Consider the following 7,001-nt stretch of genomic DNA (forward strand, 5'->3'; position numbering starts at 1 on the left):
CCAAAAAGCAAATAAAAGCAGCTTCGTGTTTGCACCTAGGCCCTCCCACCCTTGAAATGGTGGGAATACCCGAATGGTCTCTCTAATTGCCACAGGGGTGTCAGCACCTCTGGGAAATGTGGGAGGGAGGTCCTGGTGGCACCACCAAACCTGGATAGACTTGAGAAGTGGAGTCCTTGAGTGCTCTGCCCTGCCTCCTGGAGACATGTCATTCCCTCCTACTGGCTTGGAGCCTGGGATGGGACATCCCTCCTGCCAGCAACCCCTAGCTGATCTACATAAAGCATTTGGTTTCCATTTCCCAGCTCACTAGTGGAGATCAAGCCCTGATGTCGGTTGGGGGTTGGGGGCTGGGTTTTCCACTGGCAAGAAGGTGGGGTGGGAGTAGGGAGGAAAAAATGGAGACCTGAACTGATTCCAGCCTTGGATTCAGGTTGAGGAATCTCTGGAGAGCTGGCCAAGCCTCCAGGCCCTGCTTGCTCTTCAGGCCCTGAGGTTCCAGCCACTGCAGTCCCTCACCTCTTTCCAGGAAAAGGCTGGTTGTCCTAACCCCGCTGTCCCCTGACCACATTCTGCCACCAAGCTGCTCCAGGAATGTTATGAGGCATGCAGGATTTGGGGTGCCTGCTCAGTCCTCCTTCCCAGTGTGGGGGGCTGTTACATGGCTGTGTGGTAAATGGCTTGAAACATTCCCTGACAGAGACTCCCCCTGTATTCCAGGCCTCTCTGACCTCGAAAGAGAAGGTCAAGGTGATTTGGTGGAACGGAGCTGGGAGGCAGGCTGGCCGCTGGGGTGTTGGGTCGGGCCCGTGGGGCAGACTTTTGGGCACACCCGTGGAGAATCAGACACTGCTGCAGCCAACCAAGGGTCTAATTAGATCCTCACTCCCAGAGTGACCTGTCCCCTCTTATGTCTGAAGCCCCAGGGTTGGGGAGGGTGGGGTCAGGGAGTAGAAGTTGGGGGAGTAGCTGCAGATAATTAGAAACATGCTGTACTGAATGAGCAGGCGCCACCAGGACCACCCCTCCCCTCACCCCCCACTCCCCAACCTCTTTTCCTTAGGTCCCCAACCCCCTTCCCTTCTACCTGGACAATTCCAGCCAAACTGGGGGAGGCGCTGGTGGAGCCTGAGAGCAGCAACTCGGTGGGGTTGGCTTCCTCAGCCCTTACACAGTCTCTAAAGTGCAAACAACATATTTTCGCCATGCAATAGGATTTAATTACACATAAAAACAGAGCCATTAAACTGAAATTAAACCCTTGTTGGAATCACTTAATTCAGGGCATGACAAATTGCTTTCAGTGGAGGCGGCAGTGCAGTCCCCCAGGGAAAGATGGAGATTAGTGGCTTCCATGGCTGGCTGGGTCCCTTCCTTCTCTTGGTCCCCTTGCCAGCTCTAAATTCTGAAATTGGGGTCAGAACCCTTTTTCTGAAGACCACCCAAGCCAAGGGGAAGCCTCTAGGTTTGTTCAGGAGGATAGGAATGGAGGGTTGGGGAATTACAGAATCACTGTCCAACCCAGTTTTAGACAACCCAGTACATTTTATTGATAGGGAAGTCAAGGCCCAGACACCAAGGTCATCCAGAGCCAGGATGAAAACTCTGGCACTAAGCCGTAACTAGAGGCTGTTTTTTTTTTTTTTCCGCCTCAGGCTTGTGTCCTTTGACCTTGGGCTTGAAGACAGAGGTTGAGGTTGGGGCCGCATGGATAAGGGGTGGGAACCAAGGCAGACCCTGGATGGGGGTGGTGGACTTCTCCAGAACTAGATTCCCACCTGGTCAAAGTCTGGAGACAGTGGGAAAGGGAAAATGGCCCTGGGGTCTGGGCGGTCGAGGCGGCCTTCACTTCTGGTGGGCAGCCTGGAGCCCAGACTCGATTCAGGCAGACCTGGCTGCTGACCACCTGAGTGAGGTTGGGCAGGTAAGACCTTTTGCTCCTGTGAACCTATGTTTTCCCATCTGTCAAATGGGAATGGTAATTCCTATCTAGAGTTGTGGAGACCATTATATGGGTGTGATGCATGAACAGGCTTGGGGCTGAGCTCACTAAGTTCTGTTAGACTTCCTTCTCTGGACTTCAGTTTCCCCATTTATTACAAGATCCAGCTGGAATCTGATGGCTTTTTAGAAGCTTTGCTTGCTCCTTTTATGTTGGCAGCCCTTCCTCCTCCCTCTAGCCCCTTCCTTTCCTTCCCTTTCCTTCTTTCTTCTGTGGATTGAATGTCTAACTATGGACAGAAGTCTGGGGCTGTGGTCAGATGATTAGGTAGGAAAGGGAGGTCCACGCCCCCTAAGGTTTCCCTGCCCCACGTGGCCCTCCGGTGGCTGTGTGTGAGGCCCATCTGGAGGGTGAAAGGAGACCAGATGGGACAGGGGCTGCACTCGGGAGGGGCTTGGGGGTCCTGCAGCAAGGGCGGGCTGCTTGTTGTCTGTGGCCTCCCTCCCCATGTATCCTCTATGGTCTGGGAACCTGTTCTCCTGATTGGAAACAGATGGGGCTGCTGCGGCTGGAGGCCTAATCTGTCTACTCACTCCGTGTCCTCCCCCAGGAGAGGAGGTGGGGGTAGACCAAGGGCAAGTGGTGGAGGTGTGTGTGGGCTCCCTCTCTGCAGGGGCTGGGAGGGAGACTCCTTCTTCCCTTCTCGGCTTGTGGCCTGGAAATCTTTCTATTAGCCCACAGAGGGTGGCCAGCTGTGGACAGCCTCTCACCGAGGCTTGGGTGGGCAGTTTGCTACCTTACCTGATGCCATCCTCTAGGAGCTGTACCCACTGCCCTCACCTCCCTACCCTGCCCCCCATTCTCAGAGCTCAGCTCAGCTGCAGATTGTCAAGTGAGGGCTGACCATGCCTGACCCCTGGTCTCCTGGAGTAGCCTCAAGGCCATTTCCTTCATCTCGGCCTCCTTGGTCTTGGCAGACAGAGAGGTCCCTGCACTGGGGCTCGAGTGAAAGGGATGGAGCTGGGCTGGGGCCCAGGGTTCCCATCATTTCAGGCCTGGCAGCTACCCAGCTGCAAATGGCTCCCCAGCACAAATGTTTTGCAGCTGTCCCTCGGTTGGCTTGGCCTGGAGAGCTTTGAGACAGAGGTGGGGAGTCCAGGAGACAGAGGGCACAAGTAGAGAGCAAGGGTGGGTGGGGGACAAGCCCAGACAGCCGCCCAGCAGACCCAGGCTGCTGGGAGAATGAGAGTGATGACTCCAAGTTCTTGAAACAGCCTCCCCAGCTTGCAAGGGTTGGGATTGGGGCTTCCTGAGGCAGGATGACGGGGAGCAGGGGCTGCCTGGCAGGGCCAAAGCTCAGGGTCTCTGCTTCCCTCCTGGGTCCTGGTCTCTGAGCAGAACCAGAAACTTCTAAGTTGGAGCGCAGGGAGGGGAGCTCAGCCTCCACCCCACCCAGGGGAAATTAGACCAGACTGCCCAGGAAATAAATTCAATTTTCCAGCATCATGGAAGGCTAGTCGGACAATAGAGGATTTTTTCCCCCAAAAAAAATTAAAAAGAAAAAACAAAACTCCAACTGCCTTTGGCTGAGCTGTTTTCCAACTTCATTTCTCAGCCACAGTTCAAAACTTCTCATTCAAAGTGACATGTGACTGCTCTGTGACCCTGGTCCGGTCGGCCGCCGGCCCTGTGAGGGGTCAGGCCAGGCCAGCAGAGAGCTCGAGCTCCCAGGATCTGTGACCACCCCCACTCCCAAAAGCCCTCTGCGGTCTGTTCTGGAGACGAGGCCCGCAGGACCCTCTCTGGGCAGCCCCAGCGCCTCACAACGAGGGAGGGGCTGCGGTGGAAACAAACCTGCCTCTAAAAGACGGGAGAGTTCAGGGGCGGGTGATTCCTACAGCCCAGGCCCAGGCGCACAGGGGTTTATGTTACAATATAAACTGGAGCCTTAACAACTTTGAGAAAGTCTCTTATTTTTAGGGTTGGGGCGGGGAGTGGAGGTTGTCTTAAGAATGCAAATGGGGTTGGGCGAGGTGGCTCACACCTGTAATCCCAGCACTTTGGGAGGCCAAGGTGGGTGGATCACGAGGTCAGGAGATCAAGACCATGCTGGCCAACATGGTGAAACCCCCTCTCTACTAAAAATACAAAAATTAGCTGGGTGTGGCGGTGCATGCTCGTATTCCTAGCTACTCAGGAGGCTGAGGCAGGAGAATCCCTTGAACCTGGAAGGTGGAGGCTACAGTGAGCCAACATCGTGCCACTGAACTCCAGCCTGGGCGACAGAACGAGACTCGTCTCAGAAAAAAAAAAAAAAAAAAAAAGAATGCAAATGGGCCTTGTAAACCCCTCCACAGGGATGTTCTTAGGGCTCTAATGAGTAGGGAAGGCCGTGCAGGCCAGGGAAGGGCCAGCCTCCAGTTGTACTGTCTGCAGTCAGCCGCCCTGGGGCACTGGCAGAGGACGGGAGGGTCAGTGCAATCCTAAGTAGTGGGTGGGCAGGGAGGGAATGAAGGGGGGAAGAGCAGAGGCTGCCAGAGGCAGATCTCAAGGTTCTGGGGTGGGAGGGAGGAGAGGGGGCAGACCACACAGGAGGCTTTGGAGAGAGCAGGGCAGGGTCACGGCTGGAGAGGGGAGAGCAGGGTGTGTGTGCGCGTGTGTGTATGTGTGTGCGCATGTGTGCGTGTGGTCGGGGGAAGGGAAGGGATGGCTCTATCCTGTGGCTGAAAAAGGTCATCCCCAAGACCAGGGTTGGGACCAGCACATTCCTTTCTGGCAGGTCCATTATGAAGATGGGAAACCGAGGCCTCGAGGGGCCTGAACTGGCTTGTTGGAAGGTGTAAATAAACTGGTGGCAGAAGCAGATTAGAACTCAGGGCCGTATTCTTTTCCCCAGTGTCTCCTGGTGGGATTAAAAGGGGAACCTAAATAGGAAGGGGCACTTCAGCCACTAGAGAGGTGAAGCTAAGCCAGGGGCTTTCATTTGGGAGGAAGGAAGGGGGTGCAGCTTCTGGGCAGAAGAGCCATGATCCTACGCGAGGGGGACGGATGTGTGTGAGGTCCTGCTGGGGACCACACACCTATGTGGTGGCCTTATGTACCTGAGCTCAGGGGCAGAGGAAGGCAGTGGAGAGGCATCTGGTTGGGACCCTGTGTAACATCCTCCAGAGGCCTCCTGTTGAATACCTTCCTTGGCCTGTAGGGCTCTCTCCGAGTTTCTCCAGCCCCTTTAGCATGACGCTGCCAGCCTCAGGGCCTTTGCACATTCTGTTCCCTCTGCCAAATCACTCTCACCCCCGCTCTTCACCAGGCTGGCTCCCCGACCTCCAGCCTTCAGCCAAATGTCACCTCCTATGAGAGTCCTTCTCTGACCATCCTAGGTGAAGAATCTCCCTCAACCTTACTTTTCTACCAGCTTGTTTATTTCCTGCATGATGTTTTTCACAATTGTTCCCTGGGTTCCCCTGTTTTTCTTTCTTTCTTTCTTTTTTTTTTTTTGAGACGGAGTCTCGCTCTGTTGCCCGGGCTGGAGTGCAGTGGCCGGATCTCAGCTCACTGCAAGCTCCACCTCCTGGGTTCACGCCATTCTCCTGCCTCAGTCTCCCGAGTAGCTGGGACTACAGGCGCCCACCACCTTGCCCGGCTAGTTTTTTGTATTTTTTAGTAGAGACGGGGTTTCACCGTGTTAGCCAGGATGGTCTCGATCTCCTGACCTCGTGATCCGCCCGTCTCAGCCTCCCAAAGTGCTGGGATTACAGGCTTGAGCCACTGCGCCTGGCCAGGTTCCCCTGTTTTTCTAAAACACATGCTGGTCTTATTTAATTACACTTGAATCTCCAGAGCTGGGTGCACAGTAGGTGCTCGATGAATGCTTATTGAATGAATAAGTGAATAAAAAAGGAAACAGGAAGCAGTCCTGGGTGGCTGCAGGGCTGAAGGCTTCTTATAAGGGGACCAGGGTCCTCTGCTCAGTTCTGCCTTTCTCTTCACTCTTCCTGCTCTAACCCTGTGGGGTCCCTAAGGACAGCCCAGGTGGCAGAAGCCTTCCTGAGACAGGAGAGCTCAGTGCGACAAGAAAGCTGGCACTTGGACATCATTCATTTTTTGTTGTTGTTATTGTTTTTGTTTGGAGACAGGGTCTTACTCTGTTGCCCAGGCTGGAGTGCAGTGGTGTGATTATGGCTCACTGCAGCCTCAACCTCTGGGCTCAAGAGATTCTCCCACCTCTTGAATAGCTGGGACCACAGGTGTACACCACTACACCCAGCTAATTTCTGTGGGGTTTTTTTTGTAGAGACAGGGTTTTGACATGTTGCCCAGGCCGGTCTCAAACTCCTGGGCTCAAGCCATCCTCCTGCCTCGGCATCCCAAAGTTTTGGGATAACAGGCATAAGCCACCCCAGCCAGCTAGCCATCTTTCTATCTATGCCTCTGTCTTTCTGGTCTTGGTTCTCTTATTTGGGCCTTATCTTTCCATTTTCTGTGTCTTGCTATCCTGTGCTCCTGTCCCTTTTCTCCCTCTCCGTCTCCCTCTCACATTCCCCCTCCCCTTTTTTTTTCCATTTTTTTGAGATGGAGTCTCGCTCTATCACCCAGGCTGGAGTACAGTGGCATGATCTCAGCTCACTGCATCCTCCACCTCCCTTGTTCAAGTGATTCTCCTGCCTCAGCCTCCCAAGTAGCTGGGATTACAGGCGCGCACCACCACACCTGGCTAATTTTTGTATTTTTAGTAGTGACAGGGTTTCACCATGGTGCCCAGGCTGGTCTCGAATTCCTGACCTCAGGTGATCCACCTGCCTCGGCCTCCCAAAGTGCTGGGATTACAGGTGTGAGCCACCATACCTGGCCTCCCCCCACCTCTTAAATCTAACCCCATCACTGAGTTTTCCTGCGTCCCACTCCCCGACACTACTCCGTGGTCTGCCCGGAACTGAGGCATGCCCTCTCTTGCCACCACAAAAGACCCTCTGCAGTGCGAGATAGGCTCTGTCATAATGCCAAGGCTGCCCGGCTTTTGGAGGGGAGGTGGATGGAGGAAGTGAGGGTGAGGCACCAG

General features: G+C 54.5%; 1 long non-coding RNA gene across 1 annotated transcript; it reads left to right on the plus strand.

The window, feature by feature from the left end:
• The first annotated feature begins 4,780 nt into the window (after window positions 1-4,780).
• Window positions 4,781-5,846, plus strand: LOC113221843. The gene is made up of 2 exons (XR_003308103.1): window positions 4,781-5,400; window positions 5,725-5,846. It is a non-coding gene; the product is annotated as an uncharacterized LOC113221843 (long non-coding RNA).
• Window positions 5,847-7,001: the final 1,155 nt, after the last annotated feature.

The sequence above is a fragment of the Piliocolobus tephrosceles genome, unplaced genomic scaffold, assembly GCF_002776525.5.
Source record: "Piliocolobus tephrosceles isolate RC106 unplaced genomic scaffold, ASM277652v3 unscaffolded_27909, whole genome shotgun sequence".
NCBI classification, from domain to species: Eukaryota; Metazoa; Chordata; class Mammalia; order Primates; family Cercopithecidae; genus Piliocolobus; species Piliocolobus tephrosceles.